A 16394-nucleotide genomic window follows, 5' to 3' on the forward strand; every position below is an offset into this window, starting at 1 on the left:
ATTTCAAGGGACTCTCGAGAGTCTTCTCCAACACCACAGTTCAAAAGCATCAATTATTCGGCACTCAGCCTTCTTCACAGTCCAACTCTCACATCCATACATGACCACAGGAAAAACCATAGCCTTGACTAGACGAACCTTTGTTGGCAAAGTAATGTCTCTGCTTTTGAATATGCTATCTAGGTTGGTCATAACTTTCCTTCCAAGGAGTAAGCGTCTTTTAATTTCATGGCTGCAGTCACCATCTGCAGTGATTTTGAAGCCCCCCAAAATAAAGTCAGCCACTGTTTCCACTATTTCCCCATCTACTTGCCATGAAGTGATAGGACTGATCTTCGTTTTCTGAATGTTGAGCTTTAAGCCAACTTTTTCACTTTCCTCTTTCAAGAGGCTCTTTAGTTCTTCTTCACTTTCTGCCATAAGGGTGGTGTCATCTGCATATTTGAGGTTATTGATATTTCTCCCGGCAATCTTGATTCCAGCTTGTGTTTCATCCAGCCCAGCGTTTCTCATGATGTACTCTGCATATAAGTTAAATAAGCAGGGTGGCAACATACAGCCTTGACATACTCCTTTTCCTATTTGGAACTAGTCTGTTGTTTCATGTCCAGTTCTAACTGTTGCTTCCTGACCTGCATACAGTTTTCTCAAGAGGCAGGTCAGGTGGTCTGGTATGCCCATCTCTTTCAGAATTTTCCACTGTTTACTGTGATCCACACAGTCAAAGGCTTTGGCATAGTCAATAAAGCAGAAATAGATGTTTTTTCTGGAACTCTCTTGCTTTTTCCATGATCCAGCAGATGATGGCCCTTAGGAGCAGATAATTAAAATTTGTAAATGCCCATAGGATATTAAACCTTGATGTTCTATAGGTCTTATCTCAGCACAATCTGATTTATGAACATCACCTTTGTCCCTAAATTTAATTTTCCTTTTGAGTCTGACAGGAGTTTAAAAAAAAATACACATTTCAGTGTTAGTCACACTGAAACTGTAACTCCCTTTCCTTCACTCTACATATACACCAACCTTCTCCAACCAAGTCTTCCTACTTCTTTAAAAATGTGTCTCACAAGCATCTCCCTCCCTATGGCCGATGTTTTGGGTCCAGCTCTGACCATACTATAGTAAACATAGAATTTTGAGCATTACTTTACTAGTGTGTGAGATGAGTGCAATTGTGCAGTAGTTTGAGCATTCTTTGGCACTGCCTTTCTTTGAGATTGGAATAAAAACTGACCTTTTCCAGTCCTGTGGCCACTGCTGAGTTTTCCAATTTTGCTGGCATATTGAGTGCAGCACTTTCACAGCATCATCTTTCAGGATTTGAAATAGCTCAATTGGAATTCCATCACCTCCACTAGCTTTGTTTGTAGTGATGCTTTCTAAGGCCCACTTGACTCCACATTCCAGGATGTCTGGCTCTAGGTCAATGATCACACCATCGTGATTATCTGGGTCATGAAGATCTTTCTTGTACAGTTCTTCTGTGTATTCTTGCCACCTCTTCTTACTATCTTCTGCTTCTGTTAGGGCCATACCATTTCTGTCCTTTATCGAGCCCATCTTTTGCATGAAATGTTCCCTTGGTATCTCTAATTTTCTTGAAGAGATCTCTAGTCTTTCCCATTCTGTTGTTTTCCTCTATTTCTTTGCACTGATCGCTGAGGAAGGCTTTCTTATCTCTTCTTGCTGTTCTTTGGAACTCTGCATTCAGATGCTTGTATCTTTCCTTTTCTCCTTTGCTTTTCGCTTCTCTTCACAGCTATTTGTAAGGCCTCCTCCGACAGCCATTTTGCTTTTTTGCATTTCTTTTCCATGGGCATGGTCTTCATCCGTGTCTCCTGTACAATGTCACGAACCTCTGTCCATAGTTCATCAGGCACTCTATCTATCAGATCTAGTCCCTTAAATCTATTTCTCACTTCCACTGTATAATCATAAGGGATTTGATTTAGGTCATACCTGAATGGTCTAGTGGTTTTCCCTACTTTCTTCAACTTAAGTCTGAATTTGGCAATAAGGAGTTCATGATCTTAGCCATAGTAAGCTCCTGGTCTTGTTTTGGCTGACTGTATAGAGCTTCTCCATCTTTGGCTGCAAAGAATATAATCAAACTGATTTCAGTATTGACCATCTGGTGATGTCCATGTGTATAGCCTTCTCTTGTGTTGTTGGAAGAGAGTGTTTGTTATGACCAGCGCATTCTCTTGACAAAACTCTGTTAGCCTTTGCCCTGCTTCATTCCATACTCCAAGGCCAAATTTGCCTGTTACTCCAGGGGTTTCTTGACTTTTACTTTTTCATTCCAGTCCCTATAATGAAAAGCACATCTTTTGTGGGTGTTAGTTCTAAAAGGTCTTGTAGGTCTTCATAGAACTGTTCAACTTCAGCTTCTTCAGCGTTATTGGTTGGAGCATAGCATATTGGTTGGATTACCGTGATATTGAATGGTTTGCCTTGGAAATGAACAGAGATCATTCTGTTGTTTTTTGAGATTGCATCCAAGTATTGCATTTTGGACTCTTTTGTTGACTATGATGGCTACTCCATTTCTTCTAAGGGATTCCTGCCCACAGTAGTAGATATAATGGTCATCTGAGTTAAATTCACCCATTCCAGTCCATTTTAGTTTGCTTATTCCTAGAATGTCAACGTTCACTCTTGCCATCTCCTGTTTGACCACTTCCAAATTGCCTTGATTCATGGACCTGACATTCCAGATTCCTATGCAATATTGCTCTTCACAGCATTGGACCTTGCTTCTATCAGCAGTCACATCCACAACTGGGTATTGTTTTTGCTTTGGCTCCATCCTTTCATTCTTTCTGAAGTTATTTCTCCACTGATCTCCAGTAGCACATTTGGCACCTACCGACCCGGGGAGTTCCTCTTTCAGTATCCTATCATTTTCCTTTTCATACTGTTCATGGGGTTTTCAAGGCAAGAATACTCAAGTGGTTTGCCATTCCCTTCTCCAGTGGACCACATTCTGTCAGACCTCTCCACCATGACCCTCCTGTCTTAGGTGGCCCCACACGGAATGGCTTAGTTTCACTGAGGTAGACAAGGCTGTGGTCTGTGTGATCAGACTGGCTAGTTTTCTATGATTATGGTTTCAGTGTGTCTACCCTCTGATGCCCTTTTGCAACACCTACAGTCTTACTTGGGATTCTCTTACCTTGGACATGGGGTATCTCTTCACGGCTGCTCCAGAAAGTGCAGCCTCTGCTCCTTTCCTTGGACGAGGGGTATCTCCTCACGGCCGCCCCTCCTGACCTTGAAGGTGGAGTAGCTCCTCTCGGCCCTCCTGTGCCCGCACAGCCGCCACTCCTTGGATATGGTGTTGCTCCTCTCGGCCACCTCCCCTGACCTGGGGCATGGGGTAGCTCCTCTCGGCCACCACCCCTGATCTTGGACGCCCCAGTTTCCTATGCAATATTGCTCTTTACAGCTTCGGACCTTGCTTCTATCACCAGTCACATCACTGCAGATGGTGATTGCAGCCATGAAATTAAAAGATGCTTACGCCTTGGAAGGAAAGTTATGACCAACCTAGATAGTATACTGAAAAGCAGAGATATTACTTTGCCAACAAAGGTCCATCTAGTCAAGGCTATGGTTTTTCCTGTGGTCATGTATGGATGTGAGTGTTGGACTGTGAAGAAAGCTGAGTGCCGAAGAATTCATGCTTTTGAACTGTGGTGTTGGAGAAGACTCTTGAGAGTCCCTTGGACTGCAAGGAGATCCAACCAGTCCATCCTAAAGGAGATCAGTCCTGGGTGTTCATTGGAAGGACTGATGCTGAAGCTGAAACTCCAAAACTTTGGCCACCTCATGCAAAGAGTTGACTCATTGGAAAAGACCCTGATGCTCGGAGGGATTGGGAGCAGGAGGAGAAGGGGACAACAGAGGATGAGATGCCTCAATGGCATCACCGACTCGATGAACATGAGTTTGAGTGAACTCCGGGAGTTGGTGATGGACAGGGAGGCCTGGCGTGCTGTGATTCATGGGGTTGCAAAGAGTCGGACACGACTGAGCGACTGAACTGAACTGAGAGACTTTGAAATTTTATCTTTGTCCTGCTTGAAAACACACAAATAAAAAACAGCACAGTTCAGTAGCTCCCAATTGCCCACAAAAACCAAACTCTTATATAAAACATTTAAAATCCTTCTAGATGTGACTTCAACTTCCCTCTCCAGCTAAATGCCTCCATCTCCCTGGGCTATTTCACCAATATGCCATCCACTGTCACTCTGCCATGGTTCTCCGAGCTATGTCCCTGTGTGGGGTGACTTTATCAACACCTCTTCCTCTGGCAGCATCTCACATCAGGACTCTGCTTCAATGTTATCTTTTCTGTGAACATTTCCTGACTCTCTTTAACAATCCTTTTCTCAAACCAGACAAAATTAATAGCTCCCTCTTTAACACTCCTAGTATATTTTGTTGGCACTTACAATGCCCCACTGGATTTTAAACAACTTGAGATAAAGGACTATATTAGTTCATCTGTGGATGCCTGGCATCCAGCTCAGTGCTTGGTATATTAGTAGGTCCTTAATAAATAGAGGTAGAATTGATCTAACCCAATTTTAATATTTTGGTTTTCATGTTAAAGCTATCTGGAAGCAGAAGTTTAAAGTACTGATTAAACGGATGCTGATTTTGTTGCAGTCTCTATTTCTTCTTCTTCCGTATTATTAGAACTCACAATTTCTGGTTGGACTCTTGGCTCTTGGAATAGAAACTACATTTCTCAGCTTCCTTGTAGCAAGGTGTGGTCATTTGTTAAATTCTGGATGGTAACATATAAGCAGAGGTGGCATGGCAACTTATAGGAAGGCTGAAAGGGAAAGCCCTGGAATGTGGACATAATTGCTGAGCCTCCAACTTTGACATGCATGGCTACTTTGGGAGTGCAAGCCTTGTAAAGCACAGCAGCAGGACAGATGGAGCCTCGGCCCTCTCCCCGTGGACTCAGTGTGCCACATCAGATCCAGCTGCATTATCCAATGGATATGAGACAAGGAAGTTAGATCCCACAGTTTTAAATTGTGTTTTACTTATTTGCTGAACCCAATTTTTAGTGATATAATTTAAAAATACTGGTATTTATATTAAAATATTTAACAAAACACAGCTTATTTCCCTAACCTTTAAACAGAGAGTTTAAAATATGATTTACTCTTCTTCTGATTAACAAGTATCACAGAACTATAATGATATGTGACATCATCCAGGAGACCACAATTACCTGCTTAAGAGGACTGTGCTTATAAGATTGTTTTCCTTGTCAGCTCTACCACTTCTTACTTTCAGTGTGCCTGCATCTACAAGGTAGGACGATATCCCTTTAAATTTTTTTCTATCTTCTGAAGCAGTCACCTACATAAAGTTTCATGTTCTCATTCTCCAATAATGACCCATAAAGGAAGTATCACTATATTTGAAAGAATGAGTTCCCCTCCTACATCTGCATATATAAAGCCTCAAAGTAGAAGACAACTTTGAGACCATGCACCACACTGTAAGTCCATAAACCATTATCTGTTCACAAAGATAAAAAACCGAAAAATAAAAACTTACAGCACTTTTGATATTTCTGTGACAGGCAAGCCCATGACAAGCAGTGTACTTGTTCACTGAATAGAGTGCAAACCACTTTGGATGCCATTTAATTCACTTGTTAAGTCACATGTGGCATGACCCGAGTGTATGTCATGTATACCAAGACCATGTGTTAACTGAAGATGGGTTCACATTTTAAAAAAACTTCAGAGAGTTCAAAACACTGGTCTACATCTGGGGTCAGAACTTGGGGTTCCTGATTTCTGGCTCAGCACTGGCTGCCTTGGTCCTTTGCTGCACTCAGGTGCTAACACTGATGTCACCAACCCATATCTCACCACTTGAGGGGCTTCAGAGTCATTGTCTAAACACAGCTCTAAACCTGCTGTGAGTGCTTCTGCAATGTGATTGGTTTCGCTGTGTCTGAACACCAGTTTTCCTGGGATGGACCCCATATACCTGGGTTCCAAGGACTGCTTCACCCCAGCATTGGCCTCCACTCCTACCGTCCCCTCAACACTATTCTCGATCCTGCTTCAAACTGAATAAACTATGAATCTTTCTCTCATCCAGTTCTGAAAATCTCCACTGCCTAAGTGCCACTACAGCAGTGCTCACGCTTCTTCAACAGAGAGAGAGAGAAACAGGGAAAGCACTTTAGATTCAACCCACACTCACTTGAATCAGTGGTCACCGTTTACTGGTCTGATGAAGTTGTTGAATGACCAATTCACTGAGTCATTGTTGAATTTTTAAAAAGATTAGTTCTGGCGATTGTGCACAGCAGTAGTTTTCACAAATGTTTGGGTAGGGTAGCTCAGTTATCAGTTTCCCACATGATTTACATTTCAGATACTAAAGCAATTCTCCGGGACTTAGCATTTAAGATGTGGATGGAGGAGTTATCCTTTAAACACACTTTATAGCCTTTTATATTTCTGCAGGTGTCTGTCCTGGCCATGCCTCTGCTTCTGCTGGTGAAAAGGCTCTTTACGAATCTTCTCCACCTGGTAAAAGATATATACCTGACAGTTTTCTGCAATTAGTAATTTGGCAAGTTGTCAAAGAATTGATCTGCAGCCATCACCAAGTGCCACATCCTACACCACTTGAATTATGTTTCCATTCATATAGCAAATGACTTCAGCAGCTGAAAGTAAACTTTGGGAGAAAGAATTGCCTCTACTAACATCACTGATTTTACATGTACTTTTTGTGTCAAAGCACACCAAATCAATTACCTCCATACCACCTCCACCCCAAAGAGTTGTTTCCTGTGGATTCTTTCCTTCTGCTTCAAAGAAGAGCCACAACAGTTTGTGCGTGGATTGTGGGGTGGTAAGCTACCTGTATGCAGTATTTTACTTTAAAGTGCTTTCAAATATACTGTCTCATCTGATTCACATAATCAGTTAATGCGTTTGCCAGGGTCCACATTACTCTGTATTTTTGTGTTTTTTTTTTGGGGGGGGGGGAGGAGCTGAGGAAACAGGCTCATCAAAGTTAGAAAACTTCCCTCAAAGTCATATAGGCAGCAAGTTAAAGGATCTGCACCAGAAACAATCTCTCAACTCTTACTTCTTCACCTGGCCCTGATTCCTATTCGGGCATTTTTAAATATTTCTGCATAAAAGAATATCAGTGAAGTATTTTCAGTCTTTACAGTATTTAGGTGCTATCATTAGTTTGCCTCTGACTATGCTTTCCTAGCCCTATTAATATAAATAACTTATTTTTGGTGTTTTCATATGGTTCATTTAGCTGTAAACTTTTGAAGGTGAAGGCCAGTTCTTCTCCATGGTCAGTATTGTTCATGACATGTGTCTCCTGGCACTCAAGGGATCCCCATTTAGTTTCTTTTGGCCAGAGCCTTCCTTGGGTGCTTTGAATCTGGCCAGTGAGCATTAACCAATCAAACAGCTTCTACGGTTCTGGCAGGACTTCTAAGACCTTCTCTCACACAAAAGTTCAGGAATGAGAATAATAAGTCAGGCTATTTTAAACAATAAATGCAACTATTCTAAGAACAGACAGCACAAAGGTTTTTCTAGTCTCTTTGAAGACTAGAACTATGGATCAATGTGCAATGACCATCATCTCTCTTAAAAAGAGGAGATTTCACGTTTTCTTCTCTTAACTCTATTTCTCATCTGGAAAATGTGAGTGTACTGGTGTTGAATCAACTATTCTAAATGGTATTACAATATACTGTTCAGTGAAAAAGTAAAATGCAAGAATATGTTGGGAAAAGAACTTAACAAGAAGGCTGCAACCACTTTAGAAGTGTAAAACTCCATCCGCAGGGGAGTTGGGACACTAAAACTTCCATCAAAGCACATGAAAATGACATCAGTGGTCTGTTATCCCCTCATAAATGAACCAGACCTGGGCAAGGACGTTTGAGCAACATCAACCCTTGTCAAACCCTTAACAAAGTTTGACATCTGTTAAATCATTAGAGGGACAAATAAAATGTTAACCAAGACAGAGAAGGAAGGGAGAGTGCTGATAGAAAGTATTAGGACTAAAGGTAAAAGACCAGAAAAGACATGATTAATTCCTGGATTTGGAATATCTCTATAACTTGTTGGCTAAACCTTCCCAAGTTCCAAGTCACTGGAAACTACTCTGGCAATAAAAACACTATGGAGATCTGTAATAGATGGATTTAGGGCTTTTAACACTGATACAGCTGTTTTCACAATAAGTGGAGATCCTTTGGCTCTTCATATCCTCATCTTCCTCCAGACACCTTGTTTCAATTCCATGGAATGTAATTCTCCCTGACCTCAAAGAGACCTTTGTCCTTGAACCAGCTTCGTAAGAACAAAAACCAAACATTGGCCTATAGTACTTATCTTAGTTTTTATACCTGATTAAACAGTGCACTCTTATTTTCTCTGTCCTTTGAGTCTGGGGCATACTAGTCTGGGATCACTTGTACAGAAAAGAGTGGGGTTTCCCTTCAAAACTTAGGACAGAGAAAAATCTACTGCTGTGTTGTGCAAGTGGCTTCAGTCACGTCCAACTCTTTGCAACCCCATGGACTGTAGCCTGCCAGACTCCTCTGTCCAAGGGATTCTCCAGGAAAGAATATTGGTGCCATGAGTATTGGCATCATGATAAGTGAGGTGCCATGCCCTCCTCCAGGGGATCTTCCCAACCCAGGGATTGAACTCACGTCTCTTACATCTCCCGTATTGGCAGGCAGGTTCTTTACCACTATCGCCACCTGGGGAGTCCTCAAGAATTGCTTGATACATCAGTTAGCATTACTTTCCATGACTAATACGTAACTTATACTATATTGAAATTTACAAAAACAAATAAGCTTGAGACTTATATGATAAATGTACCATAAATGGATCGGGATAAATATGCATCCAAATCTAACTGGCCTGAAGGTGAACAGCAACCAACCTTCATATGTGGGTACATGAGGACTTTCTGCAGCAACAAGGAGAGGTGCACAGGAAGTAACATTCCACACCTTTGGGCCTGCCAGTCAAAGAAAGGACCTTTAGAAGGAATAGCTAAAGTGCATTAGCTCATTCTTACTCTGTGTGTGGGTGAAGCCAGGCAAGAAAAATCCAAGAGAATTCACAGCAGGAGGAAAAGAAGTAATCTGGACTACTGCAGCCCAACCCCATGCAGACAAGAAGCACTTTGGCAGGGCCTCCAACACGTAAGACCTAAACATGTATGCAGGTCCAGCAATGGGAAGTTGGGGTAACCATGGAGATAGTATCAGTAACCAAAGCAACAGGTAAGTATAGCAACTTAATGGCAGCAAACAATAGCAGCAGAAGCTCCAGAAGAACCAGTTTTCCAGGGAGGAAGTGCAGGAGTGCCGCACCAGTTGGCCAAGCTGAAGCTCTGGGTGGACCATACCACGAAGGGCTGCTCAGAGGAAGCTCTAGTGACAGGTGAGCAGAGAGGACTGAGACAGGGGCTGGGTTGCAGGTCCCATGATCCAACTGATAGGGGAAGCAAGAAAATGTCTTCTTGTGAGAATGTACTGTAACCTTCTCCTCCAGTATTCTCCTAGAAAATACTCCACTGGTTCTGCCTGCAGCCTTAATTCTAGAATCCATTAACACCAGCAGAAGAACTCAGATTCACATACTTTAATAGAGTACAGTTGTATTCTCACTCCTTCTTTCCCTTCCCCTGAGAGAGTTTCAGGCAGTTGGCAAACATGGCCACAAAAACCATGCCACATGAATAGTCTGGCCTCTCTAAACTCCTTCCCACGGCCAGGTGGACCCTGTTGTGGGCTGCATGCCATACTCTGTACCCAATAACTGCATTATTAGGTGGGAAAAATCCCATCACAAGAAAACATCATAAAGCTTGCTTCCCTTCTGCCATATTCTGTGCATTTTCCAAGGAAAGGAGCTGGATATTTATTCTAAATCACTTGGCCTGTACTTCACAAACAACAAGGACAAGTGCACTTCTTGGCATCTTAATCATGGGGCCATGCCAACCTGAAACAAATTACCTGCCATTCTAAATGCAGTCAATCAATGCATAAACACCAAGATGTTTATGGCCTTCGGATGCTTACAATCATGTAGAACAAGTCACACAAGTACATACACATCGCTATTCTCTTCTGGGCTTCCCTGGTGGCTCAGAGGTTAAAGCATCTGCCTGGAATGTGGGATACCCGGGTTCAATCCCTAGGTGGGGAAGATCCCCTGGAGAAGGAAATGGCAACCCACTCCAGTACTTTTCTTTTCTAAGATATAACTAATGTTGGAAAATACAAAGACTTGGATACGCTAGATTGATATTTGACCCAGTACCAACCTTCAAGCTTTAGCAGGAGAAATGTGAGAGTTTAGTGGGTATTGAGCAGGTGAAAGAGGACGAAGAAGGAAGAGGGATAAAAAGAGAGGACCTCTTGGGGACAACTGCCTGGATAGTCTTAGGTGGTGGACCCGCAACAGAGAACCTGTCTCTGCAAAACCTAGAACCACTACTGGATTCTTCACAAGTACTCAGTTTAGAAGTTCTACACAGTAAGAGGCAGAGTGAGGGAGGTAGGGGGCAAGGGGAGGGTTATCTTGTATTTAGTTCCTGCCCCAAATCCTCAGTACTTCTAAGATTACTGACTTTCTAGAGTGACGGCAAAACTGTAGCTCCTGTCCCCGTCAAAAAAATACTCAAGAGATCTAACTACTTTCTCTTGGAATTCATTCATGCCATGACTCACCTCATTACCAAGGTGACCCAGACAGTTGCCACTTCCCCTGGTACCTAGGAGTGGGGCTACTGCACAGCATCCACTTGTGGCCCTGAAGCCTCAAGACTGACACTTCTTATACTTGCTGGATTAAGACAAGGTCTGTCTTACCAATACCTCCCTCTCTCTCCAGAAAAATAACTACTACAGGTAAGCAGGGAGAGTAAAGGAGCTCAGAGACCTTGCTTATATGCCTGTACTTGCAGGTCTTCCAGTCTTAAAGCTTGGCATTCTTATTTGCTCTGAGGCCCAAACGGAGAAGTGCCATTGAATGCTTTGTGGCTGTGGAAAAGGAGAAAGGAAACTAATGATTGTGTTATTATTAAGGGCAATAAAGACAGCAGTTACAGCCTCACACAAAGTTTCTTAGTGTCAGGCTAAAAACTGGGAAAGGCATACATCAGGGCTGTATACTGTCACCCTGCTTACGTAACTTATATGCAGAGTACACCATGAGAAATGCCAGGCTGGGTGAAGCACAAGCTGGAATCAAGATTGTCGGAAGAAATATCAAATAACCTCAGATATGCAGATGGCACCTTATGGCAGAAAGTGAAGAGGAACTAAAAAACCTCCCAATGAGAGGAGAGTGATGAAGCTGGCTTAAAATTCGACATTCAAAAGATGATGGCATCCAGTTCCATCACTTCATGGCAAATAGATGGGGAAACAATAGAAACAGAGACAGACTTTATTTTCTTGGGCTCCAAAATCAGTGCAGATGGTGACTGCAGCCATGAAATTAAAAGACGCTTGCTCCTTGGAAGAAAAGCTATGATAAACCTAGACAGTGTATTTAAAAGCAGAGACTTCACTTTGCCAACAAAGGTCTATCTAGTCAAAGCTATGGTTTTTCCAGTAGTCATGTACAGATGTGAGAGCTGGATCATAAAGAAGACTGTGTGCCAAAGAATCGATGCTTTTGAACTGTGGTGTTGGAGAAGACTCTTGAGAGACCCTGGGAAAGCAAGAAGATCCAACCAGTCAATCCTAAAGGAAATCAATCCTGAATATTCATTGGAAAGACTGATGCTGAAGCTCCAATACTTTGGCCACCTGATGCAAAGAGCTGACTCATTAGAAAAGACCTTGATGCTGGGAAAGATTGAAGGCAGGAGGTGAAGGGGACGGTAGAGGACAAGATGGTTGGATGGCATCACTGACTTAATGGCATGAGTTTGAGCAAGCTCTGGGAGATGGTGAAGGACAGGGAAACCTGGCATGCTGCAGTCCGTGGGGTCTCAGAGTCGGACAGGACTGAGCGACTGAATAACTAGAATACCCTCTCCTTCTGGCCTATGGGCTAGTTTGTCTCCACTTTATAAAGAAAACTGGGTCTCAGAGAGGCTTTGCCAAGGGCAGAACCCTAAGTGCAAAAGCCAGTAATGTACTCAGATCCCTCTGATTTCAAAGGTCTTTCCAGACACTGAACTGCCTCTGTGTAGAGAAGCAACTTCAGCCTAATTCTAACAAAGTAAAAACAACCCAAAAAGAGTACCTGAGTGTGTTGGAACTTGGGGGCCAGGAAGGGGAAAGGCAGTTGATCTCCCAAATGAAACAGCTGCTGCTACTAACATCATCACTAAAGTGATGGGAACACTTAGTATATTTTTAAAAACTGATTAGATTTCTCCTTGTGCATTATAAGCATCTTGTTTTGCTCTTTACTCTTGCTTCCAGGAAGCTCAGAGACAAACCCAAAGTTCCTGTTTAGTAACTGTGCAGTAAGCCACATGCATATCAGTATTTTCATCTTGATCCTGGATTTTGATTTCTATTTCACTTGGTTCTAACCTTTACTCACCATTTATCTATTTATTCACATGAGAAACCTCAATTTATTCTCATGAGAAACCTCAAAACTTTAGTGGAATAAGGTTAAGGTATGCGTGACATTAATTAAAAAAAATAATTTACCTGGGTGCAGCTTTCATCTGTAGCATCACACAGATTCTTTAGTCCTTTGAATTCTATTGCTAAAATATCCGAAGCAAAAAAAAAAAAAAAAAAGACACCATCTGGAGCCTTTGGAAAGACAGAGGTAATCAGGTCTTTGATCTGCTCTGCACATGGACTGGGAGAGGGAAATAGGACCAAATCTCCCTGACACAGACAATCATTTGCTTTATTAAACAAGTGTCTTGTATTACACACAGAGTAGTGCGTTATGTGGATGCACAAGAAAAAAAGATGATGAAAAGTAGATACTGAGCATATTGAATACTCTGGGTTTTGAAACATTAACATCACAGCTGTTTCTAATAATTTTTTCTCTAACTGCAAGCTTATTTCCACAACATGTTCTAATGTAACTGTAACTGCCCCAAAATGTTTTTCATTTTTTCAAATGAAGTCTTGTTAGAAATAACTATGCATCGGAGAGCCCATAGTCATCTTAGCTTACTACCCCATATACAGGTTATTTTGTATTCATTTATTGGTGTGTTATGTGATTCAAGACGTGACAGTTTGAAACAATCTAACCTACTTTTAAATTAGTGAAATGTGCCTTTTTAAACAACAGAACAACAACAACAACAAAACCCAAGAATACCTCACTAATGAGAGAAGTCAAGAAAGTTCATCAGTGGAGTGCCCTGCAGTTTTAAACGTAAATGACAACGAGAAGCTCATTCCTCCACCATCTGTATCTTGGGTACTGATAATGGTTAACAGGTCACTGCAACTGGCCTGGGAACTATGCTAGCAGGCCCAGGGCCTAGTTGGACATATCTAAGTCTTTTGTAGGAGGGTTCTTTGGTTTAAAGCATTCAAACTATGGGGTTAACCTAAATTCAGATGCAAAGAAAATACACATTAATACTCCTTTTAAGTTCCTCTTTATATTTACCTTGTTTTTCTCAACTGTCTCCCTCCATCCATGTAGCTGCTTTTTCTTCTAAATAGTTTCATACCTTTGTAAAAAGTTTGGGGATGTCTTCAATTGAGACTCTCCCAGGAGGTTTGACCATCAGAGGCCAATCTCTTCTCTGGGCTTGATTTTCCAATGAGACCCAGGACAGTTCAGGACAACCTAGAGGGGTCCCCTTTCAACCTGGGTTTTGGGTGACGCTCAGTTTCTGTTCCAGCCAGGAGTCTCCCGCTGCGGCAGCTGCCCATGGCGAGATGGTGAGGTCGACCAAGAGCCTAGTATAGGGTTCCAGCAAGGCTGCTCTGCTCTAGGCAGGGCTCAGGGACAGTGCGGCCCAGCGGTCCCCAAGGGCATCACGTGTCCTGGCCTGAAGCGTGGCCAGGACACTAAACGACCACTAGCCCCTTCTACTGGGAGGTCGCAGGCCGGGACCTGTAACCCCCTCACTCCACCACCCTCCAATCTGGGAGGGCTGTGAACTGCCACCCGGCGGGATAGTTGACAAGTCTCTCCCAGCCGGAATATATATTATCCCGCCACCACATGGTGGGCGAGCCGGCAAAGACTATTATCCCCGTTGTAAAGCTGAGGAGGTTAAGGCCGGGACAAGGCCGGGGTCCCGAAACAAATGCGTGTGGAATCATTTCAGGAGAGGAGCTCAGTCCGCCTGCCCCCGCCCCAAACTTCGGAGCCGGGCGGGCCGCGGGCCAGGGAGTTGGCCGAGGCCCGAGTGAATTAGCGTTTACGCCCTTGGGGAAGGAAGCGGTGGGCGGCGCGGCTGGCGAGGTCAGGGGCCCGGAACCGCCGAGGCGAGGGCGAAGAAAAGGCCTGAGCCGCGGAGCCCAGGAGCCACAAAGAGGCCCAGGCTCCCCAGGACGCAGCCACCAGACCTCAGCAGCGGACGCAGTGGGCGCCCAACTCCCACGCGCTGCCCCGGAACCAGAGCTCTCCGCGGGGCGTGGGGGGGGGGGGGGGGGGGCTTAGGTTTACCTCACTTCGCTCTTTAAGCCATTTTTAAAAGGAGAGGCTTCACTGGCAGCTACAAGGGACAAACACACCCTCCATGCCCCGCTCCAAACCCTCGCAGTCTCCCGCAGCAACCCGGCCTAACGGCCCGCGCCGTCTCCGCACGCACACGCACGCACACATGCGCACACGCCGCTCACGCCAGGTCTGGGCTCTGCGGCGCCGCTCTAGCAGCTCTCGCCGGTTGGGCTGAAGCCCGGGAAATCGGCGGCGGTGTGGTTGTGAGTGTTTCTGAGGGTTAGTTTCCCTCGGAGGAGCCAGCGCCGCACTAGGCAAGGGGCCCGCGGCGTTCGGGGCAGCAAGCCCTTTCAGCCTACGAGCGGAGGCGCAAGCGCGTCGCGGCCGCCCACACTAATCAATAACTCTCGGCTGGCTCCGAACGGCAGGGGGCTGAGAGATCTTTCCGAGAGAGCCGGCCCGGGAGATGATGTATTTATTCTTCGCACTTACTGTGCACTTAGCACCAAGAGGGCTGTTCTTTGCTCTTAGCGAAAGAAAGAAACCCTCGGCTCCGCAGCCTTGACTCCCTGTGGCCGCTGAACGCGAGTCCGCCTGGGGTCGCGGAATCATAGACTTGGTCTCTGCAACAGGTGGCGAGGGCCGGCGGCGACCGACCGGGACACCTTCCCCTCTGCCTGACCCACATCTCCTGGGTGTCGTGGCCGGCCACTTCGCCCCAAAGAAGAGGCCGAGGACTCTTGTGCACTGGGGAGTGAAAAGACTGGCGGGCCACGGGCTCCAAGCAGTTCCAGCGCCGAGGCAGAGAGTTTTCCAGGCTCCTTTGATTTTCCGTAAAATAGATTTACTTAATGGCTGAGACGAATCTCGCTTTCAAGTGACTTGAGCAATCAGAGAAACTCCTCTCTGGCATTCAGAGAGAGTCGAGGAATTGTTATTCCTTGCTCAGTCCCCCACCCCTCAGTTTGCCTCCCTAGTCTTCCTGACTTCATTCACAGACAACCCACTGGACAACTCTCAGAGATAAATTAGGGAGTCGTTTAGGCGTGGCCATGCCTTTCTACCCTACATGCCGCTTCCGCGGATGACTCTGAACTCGGAGTAGAATCCTATTCCCGCTCAGATCCCCGGAGCCGAGCCTCACTCACTCCAACCAGGCGAGCCCAGCGGCTGCTGGAACATCGTGGCTGCCGCGGGCGCGCGGCTTCGAGCGCGCTGCTCCCCGAAGCCGCCGCGATGCTGATTTATGCTCCAGCCGCTCGCGAGAACCCCAACGCTTTGGCTGGGTTAATTTTTGTCAATTGTTCCTCATCACACTGAGATAGTTTGCAGCTTGAGGCGGGTTTTATTTATCACCCTGCACATTTGAAATACAGTCAGACATAAAAATAACTGACTCTGGGACTCTGGCGCAATATTGGAGCCGTCGGGGAATAATTTGGCTAACTGACTTGGACGTTTCACCTTCTAAACAGAAATGCAACTCTCAGTCAAACTGTAAATCAAATTGTCTTCGGCAATGGAGGGGGAAAAAAAAGCACCAAACCCAGAAGGGAACAGAAACAAAATGAAAGAGAACGCAGATATTGACCAAAGCAAAACGAGCTGCAGAAACCCAGATTGGATTTTAATTTTAGGCGTGGAACCTCGTCGAGAATGTGAATTAGTAAATGTTTTACCAGTCGGATCCGCCTTGGAGATTCTAGGGTG

The 16394-nt window shown here is 44.6% G+C and overlaps 1 long non-coding RNA gene across 1 annotated transcript; it reads right to left on the bottom strand.

Annotated features, from left to right (window-relative positions):
• Positions 1-6255: 6255 nt before the first annotated feature.
• On the bottom strand, positions 6256-14849 carry LOC147366065 (uncharacterized). The gene is made up of 4 exons (XR_015132363.1): positions 14691-14849; positions 13680-13743; positions 12746-12804; positions 6256-6584 (listed from the first exon to the last, which is right to left on the bottom strand). It is a non-coding gene; the product is annotated as an uncharacterized LOC147366065 (long non-coding RNA).
• Positions 14850-16394: the final 1545 nt, after the last annotated feature.

The sequence above is a fragment of the Bos grunniens genome, chromosome 9, assembly GCF_055505025.1.
Source record: "Bos grunniens cultivar Pamir isolate PY7600 chromosome 9, Bosgru_T2T1.0, whole genome shotgun sequence".
In the NCBI taxonomy this organism is placed as follows: Eukaryota; Metazoa; Chordata; class Mammalia; order Artiodactyla; family Bovidae; genus Bos; species Bos grunniens.